This window comes from Heterodontus francisci, chromosome 10, assembly GCF_036365525.1.
Source record: "Heterodontus francisci isolate sHetFra1 chromosome 10, sHetFra1.hap1, whole genome shotgun sequence".
Taxonomy (NCBI): domain Eukaryota; kingdom Metazoa; phylum Chordata; class Chondrichthyes; order Heterodontiformes; family Heterodontidae; genus Heterodontus; species Heterodontus francisci.
In genome coordinates this window covers 113,254,704-113,271,936 of record NC_090380.1, presented here as the reverse complement: position 1 = coordinate 113,271,936, position 17,233 = coordinate 113,254,704, and positions in this window count along the sequence as shown.

Below are 17,233 nucleotides of genomic sequence, written 5' to 3'. Positions count from 1 at the left end.
CATATCCCCCCTAAACTTTTCCCCTTTCACTTTGAACTCGTGTCCCCTTGTAATTGAATCCCCCACTCTGGGAAAAAGCCTCTTGCTATCCACCCTGTCTATACCTCTCATGATTTTGTACACCTCAATCAGGTCCCCCCTCAACCTCCGTCTTTCTAATGAAAATAATCCTAATCTACTCAACCTCTCTTCATAGCTAGCACCCTCCATACCAGGCAACATCCTGGTGAACCTCCTCTGCACCCTCTCCAAAGCATCCACATCCTTTTGGTAATGTGGCGACCAGAACTGCACGCAGTATTCCAAATGTGGCCAAACCAAAGTCCTATACAACTGTAACATGACCTGCCAACTCTTGTACTCAATACCCCGTCCGATGAAGGAAAGCATGCCGTATGCCTTCTTGACCACTCTATTTACCTGCGTTGCCACCTTCAGGGAACAGTGGACCTGAACACCCAAATCTCTCTGGACATCAATTTTCCCCAGGACTTTTCCATTTACTGTATAGTTCACTCTTGAATTGGATCTTCCAAAATGCATCACCTCGCATTTGCCCTGATTGAACTCCATCTGCCATTTCTCTGCCCAACTCTCCAATCTATCTATATTCTGCTGTATTCTCTGACAGTCCCCTTCACTATCTGCTACTCCACCAATCTTAGTGTCGTCTGCAAACTTGCTAATCAGTCCACCTATACTTTCCTCCAAATCATTAATATATATCACAAACAACAGTGGTCCCAGCACGGATCCCTGTGGAACACCACTGGTCACACGTCTCCATTTTGAGAAACTCCCCTCCACTGCTACTCTCTGTCTCCTGTTGCCCAGCCAGTTCTTTATCCATCTAGCTAGTACACCTTGGACCCCTTGCGCCTTCACTTTCTCCATCAGCCTGCCATGGGGAACCTTATCAAACGCCTTACTGAAGTCCATGTATATGACATCGACAGCCCTTCCCTCATCAATCAACTTTGTCACTTCCACAAAGAATTCTATTAAGTTGGTAAGACATGACCTTCCCTGCACAAAACCATGTTGCCTATCACTGATAAGCCCATTTTCTTCCAAATGGGAATAGATCCTATCCCTCATATTCTTCTCCAGCAGCTTCCCTACCATTGACGTCAGGCTCACTGGTCTATAATTACCTGGATTATCCCTGCTACCCTTCTTAAACAAGGGGACAACATTCGCAATTCTCCAGTCCTCTGGGACCTCACCCGTGTTTAAGGATGCTGCAAAGATATCTGTTCAGGCCCCAGCTATTTCCTCTCTCGCTTCCCTCAGTAACCTGGGATAGATCCCATCCGGACCTGGGGACTTGTCCACCTTAATGCCCTTTAGAATACCCAACACTTCCTCCCTCCTTATGCCGACTTGACCTAGAGTAATCAAACATCTGTTCCTAACCTCAACATCCGTCATGTCCCTCTCCTCGGTGAATACCGATGCAAAGTACTCGTTTAGAATCTCACCCATTTCCTCTGAGTCCAAGCATAACATTCCTCCTTTGTCCTTTAGTGGGCCAATCCTTTCTCTAGTTACCCTCTTTCTCCTTATATATGAATAAAAGGCTTTGGGATTTTCTTTAACCCTGTTTGCTAAAGATATTTCATGACCCGTTTTAGCCCTCTTAATTCCTCGTTTCAGATTGGTCCTACATTCCCGATATTCTTTCAAAGCTTCGTCTTTCAGCAGCCGCCTAGACCTTATGTATGCTTCCTTTTTCCTCTTAGCTAGTCTCACAATTTCACCTGTCATCCATGGTTCCCTAATCTTGCCATTTCTATCCCTCATTTTCACAGGAACATGTCTCTCCTGCACGCTAATCAACCTCTCTTTAAAAGCCTCCCACATATCACATGTGGATTTACCTTCAAACAGCTGCTCCCAATCTACATTTCCCAGCTCCTGCCGAATTTTGGTATAGTTGGCCTTCCCCCAATTTAGCACTCTTCCTTTAGGACCACTCTCGTCTTTGTCCATGAGTATTTTAAAGCTTACGGAATTGTGATCACTATTCCCAAAGTAGTCCCCTACTGAAACTTCAAACACCTGGCCGGGCTCATTCCCCAACACCAGGTCCAGTATGGCCCCTTCCTGAGTTGGACTATTTACATACTGCTCTAGAAAACCCTCCTGGATGCTCCTTACAAATTCTGCTCCATCTAGACCTCTAACACTAAGTGAATCCCAGTCAATGTTGGGAAAATTAAAATCTCCTATCACCACCACCCTGTTGCTCCTACATCTTTCCATAATCTGTTTACATATTTGTACCTCTATCTCACGCTCGCTGTTAGGAGGCCTGTAGTACAGCCCCAACATTGTTACCGCACCCTTCCTATTTCTGAGTTCTGTCCATATTGCCTCACTGCTCGAGTCCTCCATAGTGCCCTCCTTCAGCACAGCTGTGATATCCTCTTTGACCAGTAATGCAACTCCTCCACCCCTTTTACCTCCCTCTCTATCCCGCCTGAAGCATCGATATCCTGGGATATTTAGTTGCCAATCATGCCCTTCCCTCAACCAAGTCTCAGTAATAGCAATAACATCATACTCCCAGGTACTAATCCAAGCCCTAAGTTCATCTGCCTTACCTACTACACTTCTTGCATTAAAACAAATGCACCTCAGACCACCAGTCCCTTTACATTCATCATCTGCTCCCTGCCTGCTCTTCCCCTTAGTCACACTGACTTCATTATCTAGTTCCTTACAGGCTTTTGTTACTACCTCCTTACTGTCAACTGACCTCCTCAATTGGTTCCCATCCCCCAGCCACATTAGTTTAAACCCTCCCCAGCAGCGTTAGCAAAAGCACCCCCAAGGACATTGGTTCCAGTCCAGCCCAGGTGTAGACCGTCCAATTTGTAATAGTCCCACCTCCCCCAGAACCGGTACCAATGTCCCAAAAATCTGAACCCCCTCCTTCCTGCACCATCTCTCAAGCCACGCATTCATCCTGACTATTCTTTCATTTTTACTCTGACTATCACGTGGCACTGGTAGCAATCCTGAGATTACTACCTCTGAGGTCCTACTTTTTAACTTGGCTCCTAACTCCCTAAACTCTGCTTGTAGGACCTCATCCCGTTTTTTACCTATATCATTGGTGCCTATGTGCACAACGACAATTGGCTGTTCACCCTCCCCCTTTAGAATGTTCTGCAGCCGATCTGAGACATCCCTGACCCGTGCACCTGGGAGGCAACATACCATTCGGGAGCCTCGTTTTCGACCACAGAACCGCCTATCTACTCCCCTTACAATCGAATCCCCTACGACTATAGCCCTTCCACTCTTTTTCCCGCCCTTCTGAACAGCAGAGCCAGCCACGGTGCCATGAACCTGGCTACTGCTGCCTTCCCCTGGTGAGCCATCTCCCTCAACAGTTTCCAAAACGGTATACTTGTTTTGGAGGGAGATGACCGCAGGGGACTCCTGCGCTGCCTTCCTGCTCTTTCTCTGCCTTTTGGTCACCCATTCCCTTCTCCCTCAGCAATCCTAATCTGCGGTGTGACCAATTCACTAAACGTGCTATCCAAGACCTCCTCAGCATCGCGCATGCTCCAAAGTGAGTCCATCCGCAGCGCGAGAGCCGTCATGCGGTCTAACAAGAGCTGCAGTTGGACACACTTCCTGCACGTGAAGGAGTCAGGGACATCAGCCATGTCCCTGAGCTCCCACATTGAGCAAGAGGAGCATGACACGGGTCTGAGATCTCCTGCCATTTTTAATCTTAAGCTTAACTTAGTTAAATGAAAAAGGAACGAAAAGTTTTTACCAATCACGATAAAACCAGAGAAATAGAAAAAGCCTTATCTTATATACACCCCACCGAGTCCTTTTTTTTGGTTAGAGGAGGAGGGCGGGTGGGAGACACTACAAGTGTGGTGTCTCGGGTTCAGAAACCGCCCAAATATATTGTGTTTTACTTACCCAGCAGCCCCCTGGCCTCCGCCGAAAACAAAAGGAAATTAAGTTTACTTTCAAACTGACCTTCCCAGCTGCTTACTCGCTCGCACTCTGCTCCCGAAAAAGCTGCTACAATGAAAGGAAAGTTATTTTAAACCGCCCAAATATATAGTGTTTTACTTACCCAGCAGCCCCCTGGCCTCCGCCGAAAACAAAAGGAAATTAAGTTTACTTTCAAACTGACCTTCCCAGCTGCTCACTCGCTCGCACTCTGCTCCCGAAAAAGCTGCTACAATGAAAGGAAAGTTATTTTAAACCGCCCAAATATATAGTGTTTTAGTTACCCAGCAGCCCCCTGGCCTCCGCCGAAAACAAAAGGAAATTAAGTTTACTTTCAAACTGACCTTCCCAGCTGCTCACTCGCTCGCACTCTGCTCCTGAAAAAGCTGCTGCAATGAAAGGAAAGTTATTTTAAACCGCCCAAATATATAGTGTTTTTCTTACCCAGCAGCCCCCTGGCCTCCGCCGAAAACAAAAGGAAATTAAGTTTACTTTCAAACTGACCTTCCCAGCTGCTCACTCGCTCGCACTCTGCTCCTGAAAAAGCTGCTGCAATGAAAGGAAAGTTATTTTAAACCGCCCAAATATATAGTGTTTTACTTACCCAGCAGCCCCCTGGCCTCCGCCGAAAACAAAAGGAAATTAAGTTTACTTTCAAACTGACCTTCCCAGCTGCTCACTCGCTCGCACTCTGCTCCCGAAAAAGCTGCTGCAATGAAAGGAAAGTTATTTTAAACCGCCCAAATATATAGTGTTTTACTTACCCAGCAGCCCCCTGGCCTCCGCCAAAAACAAAAGGAAATTAAGTTTACTTTCAAACTGACCTTCCCAGCTGCTCACTCACTCGCACTCTGCTCCCGAAAAAGCTGCTGCAATGAAAGGAAAGTTATTTTAAACCGCCCAAATATATAGTGTTTTACTTACCCAGCAGCCCCCTGGCCTCCGCCGAAAACAAAAGGAAATTAAGTTTACTTTCAAACTGACCTTCCCAGCTGCTCACTCGCTCGCACTCTGCTCCCGAAAAAGCTGCTGCAATGAAAGGAAAGTTATTTTAAACTGCCCAAATATATAGTGTTTTACTTACCCAGCAGCCCCCTGGCCTACGCCGAAAACAAAAGGAAATTAAGTTTACTTTCAAACTGACCTTCCCAGCTGTTCACTCGCTCGCACTCTGCTCCCGAAAAAGCTGCTGCAATGAAAGGCTGTTCCCATGTATTTGCTGCCCTTGTCCTTCTAGGTGGTAGAGGTCGCAGGTTTGGAAGGTACTGTCAAAGGAGGCTTGGCGAGTTGCTTCTAGAGCTTAGAGCCCAAGCAACTGAAAACACAGCCACCAATGGTGGAGAAAAGGAAACTGCGGTTGCACAGAAATAACACTAGCTAATCACATTAGAGAAATCAATAGAAACAGCTAAAAGTTTGTGAAAATGGTTTAGATAAATTCTTTTTAAAACAGCAAACTAACTTTAAAACTAAAGTAAAAGCCAAATACTGCAGATGCTGGAAATCTGAAATAAAAACAAGAAATGCTGGAAATACTCAGCAGGTCTGGTAGCATCTGTGGAGAGAGAAGCAGAGTTAATGTTTCAGGACAGTGAATCTTCATCAGAACTGACAAAGGTTAGAAATGTAATAGGTTTTAAGCAAATTAAGCGGGGATGGGGCAAGAAATAACAAAAGTAAAGGTGTTGATAGGACAGGGTCACAGAGAATAACTGACCAGAAGGTCATGGAGCAAAGGCAAACAGTATATTAGTGGTCTGTTGAAAGACAAAGTGTTAATGCAGAGAGGGTGTTCATGGACAGAATGAAGAGCCCACTCTTGATCTTTTCATTGAAAACTGTCAGCGAGACATCAGCCGTCTCAATTTCTCTGCCCCCACTCTCTAACCTGTCTTCCTCCGAAATTGCTGCACTCCGTTCTCTCAGGTCTAACCCTGACATTGTCATCAAACCTGCAGATAAGGGTGGTGTACCGAACTCTACCTTGCAGAGACTCAGCACCAATGTTCAGACACTTCTTCCTACCTCCCCCTGGACCATGACCCCACCACCGAACATCAAGCTACTGTCCACAGGACTGTCACAGACTTCATCTCCTCTGGAGATCTTCCCTCTACGGCTTCTAACCTCATAGTCCCACAACCCCAGACAGCTCACTTCCACTTCTGTCCTAAAATTCACAAACAGTACTGTCCTGGCAGACCCATTGTTTCAGCCTGTTCCTACCCCACTGAACTTATCTCTTCCTATTTTGACTCTATCTTTTCTCCTCTGGTCCAGTCTCTTCCCACCTGCATCCGTGACTCTTCTGATGCCCTGTGTCATTTTGACAATTTCCAGTTTCCTGGCCCCAACCATTTCCTCTTCACTATGGACATCGAATCTCTTTACACCTCCAGCCCCCACCAGGACGGTTTGAGGGCTCTCCGCTTCTTCCTTGAACAGAGGCCCAACCAGTCCCCATCCACCACCACCCTCCGCCTGGCTGAACTTGTTTTCACATTGAACAACTTCTCCTTCAACTCTACTCACTTCCTTCAAGTAAAAAGGGTTGTTATGGGTACCCGCATGGGTCCAAATTATGCCTTTTTGTGGGATATGTGGAACATTCCTTGTTCCAGTCCTATTCAGGTTCCCTCCCCCAACTCTTTTTCTGGTGCATTGATGACTGTATCGGTGCCGTTTCCTGCTCCTGCCCCGAGGAATATTTATCAACTTTGCTTCCAATTTCCACCCCTTACTCACCTTTACATGGTCCATCTCCAACACTTCCCTTCCTCAACTTCTCTGTCTCCATCTCTGGGGATAGACTGTCTGCTAATATTCATTATAAGCCCACTGACTCCCACAGCTACCTTGACGACACTTTGTCTATACTGCCTCCTCTAAGGACTTGATTCCATTCTCCCAGTTTCTCCGTCTTTAATGCATCTGCTCTGATGATGCAACCTTCCACAACAGCGCTTCTGATATAGAAACATAGAAAGTAGGAGCAAGAGTAGGCCATTCAGCCCTTTGGGCCTGCTCCGCCATTCAAAAAAGATCATGGCTGATCATCTAATTCAGTAACCTGTTCCCGCTTTCTCCCCATATCCCTTGATCACTTTGGCATTAAGAAATATATCTATCTCCTTCTTGAATATAATGATTTGGCCTCCACTGTCTTCTGCGGTAGAGAATTCCACAGATTCACCTTCCACTGAATGAAGAAATTTCTCCTCATCTCGGTTCTAAATGGCATCCTGAGACTGTGATCCCTGATTCTGGACTCCCCAGCCATCGGGAACATCCTCCCTGCATTGAGCCTGTCTAGTCCTGTTAGAATTTTATAGGTTTCTATGAGATCCCTTCTCATTCTTCTAAACTCTAGTGAATATAGGCCTAGTCGATCCAATCTCTCCTCATACATCGATCCTGCCATCCAAGGAATCAGCCTAGTAAACCTTCTTTGCACTCCCTCCATGGCAAGAACATCCTTCCTCAGTTATGTCTTCCTTTTTCCTCAACCGAGGATTCCCCTCCACTGTGGTTGACAGGGCCCTCAACTGTGTCTGGTCCGTTTCCCGCACCTCGACCCTTACCCCTTCCCCTCCCTCCCAGAACCACGACAGGGTTCCCCTTGTCCTCACTTGCCACGCCACCAACCTCCACATCCAAAGGATCATCCTCCTCCATTTCCAAACATCCAGCGTGATCCCAGTACCAAAGGCATCTTCCCCTCCCCTCTCCTGTCAGCATTCCGAAGGGATTGTTCCCTCCGCGACACCCTGGTCCACTCCTCCATTACCCCCAATACCTCGTCCCCTTCCCACGACAACTTCCTGTGCAATCACAGGAGGTGTAATACCTGCCCATTTACCTCCTCTCTCCTCACTATCCAAGGCCCCAAACACTCCTTTCTGGTGAAGCAGTGATTTACTTGTACTTTTTTCAATTTAGTATACTGAATTCACTGCTCACAATGTGGTCTCCTCTACACTGGGGAGACCAATCGCAGATTGGATGACCGCTTTGTGGAACATCCCTGCTCAGTCCGAAAGCATAACCCCGAGCCTCCGGTTGCTTGCCATTTCAACACAACCCCCTGCTCTCATGCCCACATCTCTGTCCTGGGCTTGCTGCAGTGTTCCAGTGAACATCAATGCAAGCTCAAGGAACAGCATCTCATTTACTGATTAGGCACGCTACAGCCTGCCGGACTGAACATTGAGTTCAATAATTTCAGAGCATGATGGGCCCCCCTTTTTATTTTCAGATTTTTTTTCTTTTTTCTTTTTTACTTTTTATATTTATTTTATTTTAGTTTGTTTCATCATTCATTTTTCTTACCATGTGCCTGCCCACTGCTTTTTCATGTTTGTGCTTTGGGCCAGGGCTGTTCACTTTTCTGTCCATTAACACCCTCTCTGCACTAACGCTTTGTCGTTCAACACACTGTTTGCTTTTTCTCCATGACCTTCTGGTCAGTTATTCTCTGTGACCTGTCCTATCAACACCTTGCCTTTTGTAATATCTTGACCCACCCCCGCTTTATTTGCTTAAAACCTATTACATTTCTAACCTTTGCCAGTTCTGATGAAGGGTCACTGATCTGAACCATTAACTCTGCTTCTCTCTCCACAGATGCTGCCAGACCTGCTGAGTATTTCCAGCATTTCTTGTTTTTATTTAAAACTAAAGTATTGGGTCCCGGCGGCCGCTCCCGCTCACTCGGCGGCACCGCGCTGTTTCCACGCGGGCTTTCCCCGCGGCTCCGGCTCGGCTCCCTGGTCCCGATCCCAGTGGCAGTGCATCATTGTGGGGGGGACGATGGTGGGAGTTGGTGAGGTGTTTTGTTGCCTGCACCCCCTCCCCCCAGCCCCCTCGCACCCCCTTCCCAGCTCCCCCCTCGCACCATCTTCCGCTCTCCCCTACCCCCTGCTGCCCCCTTCCCGGCTCCCCCTCGCACCTTCTTCCCCTTGCGCCCCCTTCCACTGCACCCCTCTCCCCTACCCCCTGCAGCCCCCTTCCCAGCTCCCCCCTTGCACCATCTTCCCTTCGCACCATCTTCCCCTCGCACCCCCTTCCTCTGCACCCCTCTCCCCTACCCCTGCAGCCCCCTTCCCAGCTCCCCCTCGCACCTCCTTCCCTCCACCCCTTCCAACTGCACTCCTCCTCCTCGCACCCCCTCCCACCCACACCCCCTTCCCCCCAACTCCTCCCACTGGCATCCACCTACCCCTGTGTAGGGGCCCTAACAACCCCACTGCCTTGTGGGCATCTCGGGAGAGACCAAGGCTAAGGGAGTAAACCCTAACAGAAAATCCAGAGTGGAACCCCGAAGGCGGTCATGTGTCACCTTTGGCATGTTTCCAGCAGTTCCTGCAGCCATAATGGTGCCAAACGTCATGCTTTGCACTCCTTTGGACCCCAACAGGAAGGCCGAGAGGGGGGTTTTGACGCTTGGGCAACTCACAACCTCCATACATCTGCCCAGGCATGCGCCATGGAGAGGTCACTCCATAGTCACCTCACAGCAACCAAAACAACACAGAAGGCAGCAGTTACGGGTTTATAAGCCCAGCTCAATTGGCGTAGAGATTGGGCGCCACGGGTTGCCTTTGTTGGTGGGAGAGGTCATCGCATCTCACTGGATAGCTATCGCCCGCCTCAAACCGGGCAGCCCCCGGTCAGTAAGGTTCTGTCCCGCCACAGTCCACCTGCTTCAATGGGTGCTTGGAGCTCAGGGTCATTGCCCGACAAGTGGACTGTAACACCGCACCAAACAGCACGACCAAAAAAGGAAAGAAGGTACCAGCCCTTCGTTTTGCAAGCTGGAATGTCAGAACTATGTGTCCTGGCCTGTCGGAAGACCTTACACAGATCAACGATTCTCGGAAGACCGCCATCATTAACAACGAGCTCAGTAGACTCAATGTAGACATTGCAGCACTTCAGGAGACACGCCTCCCTGCGAGCGGATCTCTAAGAGAGCAAGACTACACCTTCTTCTGGCAGGGTCGGGATCCTGAAGAACCAAGACAGCATGGAGTGGGCTTCGCCATCAGAAGCTCTTTGCTCAGCACGATAGAGCCTCCCTCAAATGGCTTGGAACGCATACTGTCCATCCGACTGCTCACCGCCTCTGGTCTAGTACACCTACTCAGCATCTATGCTTCAACACTCTGCTCCCCACCTGAAGCTAAAGACCAGTTCTACGAGGAACTCCATAATATCATTAGTAGCATCCCCAATACCGAACACCTGTTCCTGCTGGGGGACATTAACACCAGGGTTGGGGCCGACCATGACTCATGGCCCTCCTGCCTTGGGTGCTATGGCATTGGAAGGATGAATGAGAATGGTCAGAGACTGCTTGAGTTGTGTACCTATCATATCCTCTGCATCACCAACTCATTCTTTCACACTAAACTCTGTCACCAGGTTTCTTGGAGGCACCCAAGATCACGTCGTTGGCACCAGCTGGACCTCATCGTCACAAGGCGAGCCTCTTTAAACAGCGTTCAAATCACACGCAGCTTCCACAGTGCGGGCTGCGACACCGACCACTCCCTGGTGTGCAGCAAGGTTAGACTCAAACCAAAGAAGCTGCATCACTCCAAGCAGAAGGGCCACCCGCGCATCAACACTAGCAGAATTTCTTATCCACAGCTGACCAAGTAGGCCCACATCAGAGACGCCATCTATGACTCAGCAATGACCACCTAAGGCAAAAGTGTGAAGCTGAATGCAGACTGGTTTCAATCTCACTTTGAAGAGCTGGAACCTGTCATAGCCGCTAAGCGCATTGCACTGTTGAACGACAAGAAAGCCCCCAGCGAGTTAACATCCGCAGCACTTAAAGCAGCCAGAAGCACTGCACAAAGAACAGCCAGGCGCTGCGCAAATGACTACTGGCAACACCTATGCAGTCATATTCAGCTGGCCTCTGACACCGGAACCATCAGAGGAATGTATGATGGCATTAAGAGAGCTTTTGGGCCAACCATCAGGAAGATCGCCCCCCTCAAATCTAAATCAGGGGACACAATCACTGACTAACACAAGCAAATGGACCGCTGGGTAGAACACTACCTAGAACTGTACTCCAGGGAAAATGTTGTCACTGAGACCGCCCTCAATGCAGCCCAGTCTCTGCCAGTCATGGATGAGCTGGACGTACAGCCAACAAAATCGGAACTCAGTGATGCCATTGATTCTCTAGCCAGCGGAAAAGCCCCTGGGAAGGACTGCATTACCCCTGAAATCATCAACAGTGCCAAGCCTGCTATACTTTCAGCACTCTACGAACTGCTTTGCCTGTGCTGGGATGAGGGAGCAGTACCACAGGACATGCGCAATGTCAATATCATCACCTTCTATAATAACAAGGGTGACTGCAACAACTACCGTGGAATCTCCCTGCTCAGCATAGTGGGGAAAGTCTTCGCTCGAGTCGCTTTAAACAGGCTCCAGAAGCTGGCTGAGCGTGTCTACCCTGAGGCACAGTGTGGCTTTCGAGCAGAGAGATCCACCATTGACATGCTGTTCTCCCTTCAACAGCTACAGGAGAAATGCCGTGAACAACAGATGCCCCTCTACGTTGCTTTCATAGATCTCACCAAAGCCTTTGACCTCATCGGCAGACGTGGTCTCTTCAAACTACTGGAAAAGATTGGATGCCCAAAAAAGCTACTAAGTATCATCACCTCATTCCATGACAATATGAAAGGTACAATTCAGCATAGCGGCACCTCATCAGACCCCTTTCCTATCCTGAGTGGCGTGAAACAGGGCTGTGTTCTCGCACCCACATTGTTTGGGATCTTCTTCTCCCTGCTGCTCTCACATGCGTTCAAGTCTTCAGAAGAAGGAATCTTCCTCCACACACGATCAGGTGGCAGGTTGTTCAACCTTGCCCGTCTAAGAGCGAAGACCAAAGTACGGAAAATCCTCATCAGGGAACTCCTCTTTGCTGATGATGCTGCTTTAACATCTCACACTGAAGAGTGTCTGCAGAGACTCATCGACAGGTTTGCGGCTGCCTGCACCGAATTTGGCCTAACCATCAGCCTCAAGAAAATGAACATCATGGGACAGGACGTCACAAATGCCCCATCCATAAATATCGGCGACCACACTCTGGAAGTGGTTCAAGAGTTCACCTACCTAGGCTCAACTATCACCAGTAACCTGTCTCTCGATGCAGAAATCAACAAGCGCATGGGAAAGGCTTCCACTGCTATGTCCAGACTGGCCAAGAGAGTGTGGGAAAATGGCGCACTGACACAGAACACAAAAGTCCAAGTGTATCAAGCCTGTGTCCTCAGTACCTTGCTCTACGGCAGCGAGGCCTGGACAACGTACATCAGCCAAGAGCGACGTCTCAATTATTCCATCTTCGCTGCCTCCAGGGAATCCTTGGCATCAGGTGGCAGGACCGTATCTCCAACACAGAAGTCCTCGAGGCGGCCAACATCCCCAGTATATACACCCTACTAAGCCAGCGGCGCTTGAGATGGCTTGGCCATGTGTGCCGCATGGAAGATGGCAGGATCCCCAAGGACACATTGTACAGCGAGCTCGTCACTGGTATCAGACCCACCGGCCGTCCTTGTCTCCGCTTTAAAGACATCTGCAAACACGACATGAAGTCCTGTGACATTGATCACAAGTCGTGGGAGTCAGTTGCCAGCATTCGCCAGAGATGGCGGGCAACCATAAAGGCGGGGCTAAAGCGTGGCGAGTCGAAGAGACTTAGCAGTTGGCACGAAAAAAGACAGAAGCGCAAGGGGAGAGCCAACTGTGTAACAGCCCGGTCAACCAATTTTATCTGCAGCACCTGTGGAAGAGTCTGTCACTCTAGAATTGGCCTTTATAGCCACCCAGGCACTGCTTCACAAACCACTGACCACCTCCAGGCGCTTACCCACTGTCTCTCGAGACAAGGAGGCCAAAGAGAAAAGTATTGGGTATAAATCAAAAACTTGGGTTATAATACAATGAATGGAACAAAATTAGCACATGAAGAGTTAATAGGGAGCTTGGAGTAATGAAACTGAGCTCTTTGTGTTTAGAAAATGTGGTGAAGCAGTTCAAAAAGTTATTGGAATACCTGGTCGATGTAGTAAGATAAAATATGGTAGAATTCAAGTATTCGGACAATGCTCTAAGGCCTTTCAATGCGCTGGTTGCCATATGTTCGGATACAGAATGGAACAACACTCGAAAATCTCAGCAACATCCAGGATAAAGCATTCCATTTGATCAGCATCCTACCCACCACCTTAAATCTCCACTCGCTCCATTGCTGGTACACTATGGCTGCAGTGTGCACTGTCCCCATGTTGCACTGCCAAAACTCGCCATTGGCTTCAACAGTCCATGAGCTCCACCACATAGAAGGACGAGAGAAGCAATTGCATGGAAGCATCATCATGTCTGATAAAAGCAGAAAATGTTGGAAATAGTCCACGGATGGCGCATTATCTGGAGAGAAACAGATAACGATTCAGGTGGATAACCTTTCATGAGAACTGGAAAAAGTTAAAGATAACAGTGTAGTATAGGGTTGTTACTGGGCAGAATATGTAAATAGTCTGTGAGGATGTGATGTAACAGAACTTGTACAGAACCTTGTGTCATGTGTAAGTGGAAGCCATAAATGCAAGATATATGTAAATAAACGCCTGTTCCTGCAACCGTCAGATATTCAGATATTCTGTGCTAAGCCTTATAGTTCTCAGAATATTACAAACAGGTGTTCAGCAAGTACAGAAACAGGGGAGGTCTATGATAGGGTGGAATGCAGGAGTGATTAAATGACAAAAGGGATGATGGTGGAAGGCAAAAGGAAATGGTAATGGGACAAGAAAAAAAAAATTAAGTTTAGAGGAAGGCAGAGTTTATGATGTAAAATTGTTGAACTCAATGTTGAGCCTGGAAGGCTGTAAAGTGCCTAGTCGAATGATGAGGTACTGTTCCTCTAGCTTCAGCTGACCTTTGTTAGAACAGTGTAGGAAGCTGAGGGCAAAGAGTGGAAGTGGGAGGAGAATTAAAATGAGAGGCGACCAGAAACTCAGTGTCGCGCATGCGGACTGAACAGAGGTGCTCTGCTAAGTGAGCACCCAATTTGTATTTGGTCTCACCAATGCAGAGGAGACTGCGTTGTGAGCAGCAAATACAGGATACTAAATTGAAAGAAGTATAAGTAGATCGCTGTTTCAATTGGAGGGAGGAGGTAAAAGGTGTTGCATCTCCTGTGCTTGCATGGAAAGATGCAGTCGGAAAGGGAGGGGGTGTTGGTGGCAATTGAGGAGTGGACCAGGATGTCACAAAGGAAATGGCCCCTTCGGAATGCTGCAAGGGGAGAGGAGGGGAGGGTGTGTTTGGTGGTGGCATCACTCTGGAGATGGCGTAAATGGCAGAGGATGATTTGTTGAATAAGGAGACTGATGGGGTGAAAGTTGAGGACAAGGGGAACCCTATTAAGATTCTGGGAGGGAGGGGAAGGGACGCGAGCAGAGGTGCAGGAAACGGACACAGTCACGGGCCCGAGCCTGGATTGAGGATTAATTAATGGACAGAAAGCAGTAGAAAGAAAGAAATCATTTTCAGGTTGGCAGGCTGAAACTAGCAGCATACCACAAGGATCAGTGCTTGGGCCTCAGCTTTTTAAGTCTATATCAGTGACTTAGATGAGAGGACTGAGTGTAATGTATCCATGTTTTCTGATGATGCAAGCCAGATGGGAAAGCAAGTTGTGAGGAGATTGCAAAAAGGCTTTACAGGGATATAGACAGGATAAGAGAGTGGGCAAGAATGTGGCTAATATAATATTATGTGGAGAAATATAAAGTTATCCAATTTGGGAGGAAAAATAGCAAACCAGAATATTTTTTAAATTGTGAGAGACTGGGAAATGTTGGGATTCAGAGGGCTCTGGGTGCCCTTTTACATGAATGATAGAAAATTAACACGTATGTGTAGCAAGCAATTAGGAAAGCAAATAGTATGTTAGCCTTTATTACAAAGCGATTGGAATACAAGATAAAGAATTCTTACTGCAATTATATAGGGCCTTGGTGAGACCATACCTGGACGACAGTGTACAGTTTTGGTCACCATACCTAAAAAAGGATATACTTGCCTTAGAGGGAGTGCAATGAAGATTCATTCAACTGATTCCTGGCGTAAGAGGAATAGTCTTATGAGGTGAGATTGAATAGACTAAGCTTAGAATTTTTTTTGTTCATTCTCACGATTTGAGCATCACTGGCTAGGCCAGCATTTATTGCCCATCCCTAATTGTCCTTGAGAAGGTGGTGGTGAACAGCCTTCTTGAACTACTACTCCATGGGTGGTAGGTACACACACAGTGCTGTTAGGAAGGGAGTTCCTGGATTTTGACCCAACGACAGTGAAGGAACGGCGATATAGTTCCAAGTCAGGATGGTGTGTGGCTTGGAGGGCACCCTTGCAGGTGGAGGTGTTCCCATGAGTCTGCTGCCCTTGTCCTTCTAGGTGGTATAGGTCACGAGTTTGGAAGGTGCTGTCAAAAGAAGCTTGGCCAATTGCTACAGTGCATCTTGTAGATGGTACACACTGCTGCCATTGTGCGCCTGTGGTGGAGGGAGTGAATGTTGAAGGTGGTGGATGGGGTTCCAATCAAGCGAGCTACTTTGTCCCAGATAGCATCGAGCTTCTTGACTGTTGTTGGAGCTGCACCCATCCAGGCGATTGGAGAGTATTTCATCACATGAAGATGAAGGGTCATTGACCTGAAATATTAACTCAGTTTCTCTCTCCACAGATGCTGCTGAGTATTCCCAGGATTTTCTGCTTTTATTCCATCATATTCTTGAAATGTACCTTGGAGATGCTGGACAGGCTTTGGGGAGTCAGGAGGTGAGATTTCCCAGCCTCTGACTTGCTCACAGTATTTATATGGCTGGTCCAGTTAACTTTCTGGTCAATGGTGACCCCTAGGGTGTTGATGGTGGGATTTCAGTGATGGTAATGTTGTTGAACGTCAAGGGGAAATGGGTAGATTCTCTCTTGTTGGAGATGGTCATTGCTTGTCACTTGTGTGGTGTGACTGTTACTTGCCACTTATCAGCGCAAGCCTGGATGTTGTCCAGGTCTTGCTGCATATGGACACGGGCTGCTTCAGTATTTGAGGAGTTGCGAAGGGTGCTGAGCGTGATGCAATCTTCAGTGAACAACGCCACTTCTGACCTTATGATGGAGGGAAGGTCATTGATGAAGCAGCTGAAGATGGTTGGGCCTAGGACACTACCCTGAGGAACTCCTGCAGTGATGTCCTGGGGCTGAGATGATTGACCTCCAACAACCACAACCATCTTTCTTTGCACTAGCTATGACTTCAGCCAGTGGAGGGTTTTCTCCCTGTTTCCTATTGACAAGGGCTCCTTGATGCAACACTCGGTCAAATGCTGCCTGATGTCAAGAGCAGTCACTATCACCTTTGGAGTTCGAATCTTTGTCCATGGTTGAACCAGCTGCTTCATCAATGAGCCTCCCTCCAGCATAGGTCTGGAGCTCTGTCAGAACTCAAACTAAGCATCAGTGAACAATTACTTTGTAAGTGCCACTTGATAGCCATTACCATTCATGATTGGATGTGGCAGGACTGCAGAGCTTTGATCTGATCTGTTGTTTGTGGAATCGTTTAGCTCTGTATATAGCATGCTGCTTCTGCTGTATAGCATGTATCTAGTCCTATGCTGTAGCTTCACCAAGTTGCCATCTCATTTTTAGGTGTGCCTGGTGCTGCTCCTGGCATGCTCTGCTACACTCTTCATTGAACCAGGATTAATCCCCTGGCTTGATGGTAATGCTAGAGTGGGGGATATGCCAGGCTGTGAGCTTACAAATTGTGGTTGAGTACAATTCTGCTGCTGCTGATGGCCCACAGTGCCTCATGGATGCCCAGTTAGCCACGCTTTTTCTTAGTGTGTTCTTCAGAAAAAATCAAATATTGCCACGATGTAATATTTGGTGGTCTTCAGAAAAATATATCCCACTGCTGCCACCATATAATATTACTTGTTCCTTTTATATGTGAACTACAGGACTACAAGTAATATTCAAAGAAAACATGGAATTTTTATTATAGCAACTAGAACACATATATACAGTTTCTGCACGAGCCACATCGAAACATATCTCACTCTGTTGGGCTACGCCCACAACTCCCTGCTCATGTGTGATACGACATCACTTCCTCCGGCACCCTTCACTTACAGCT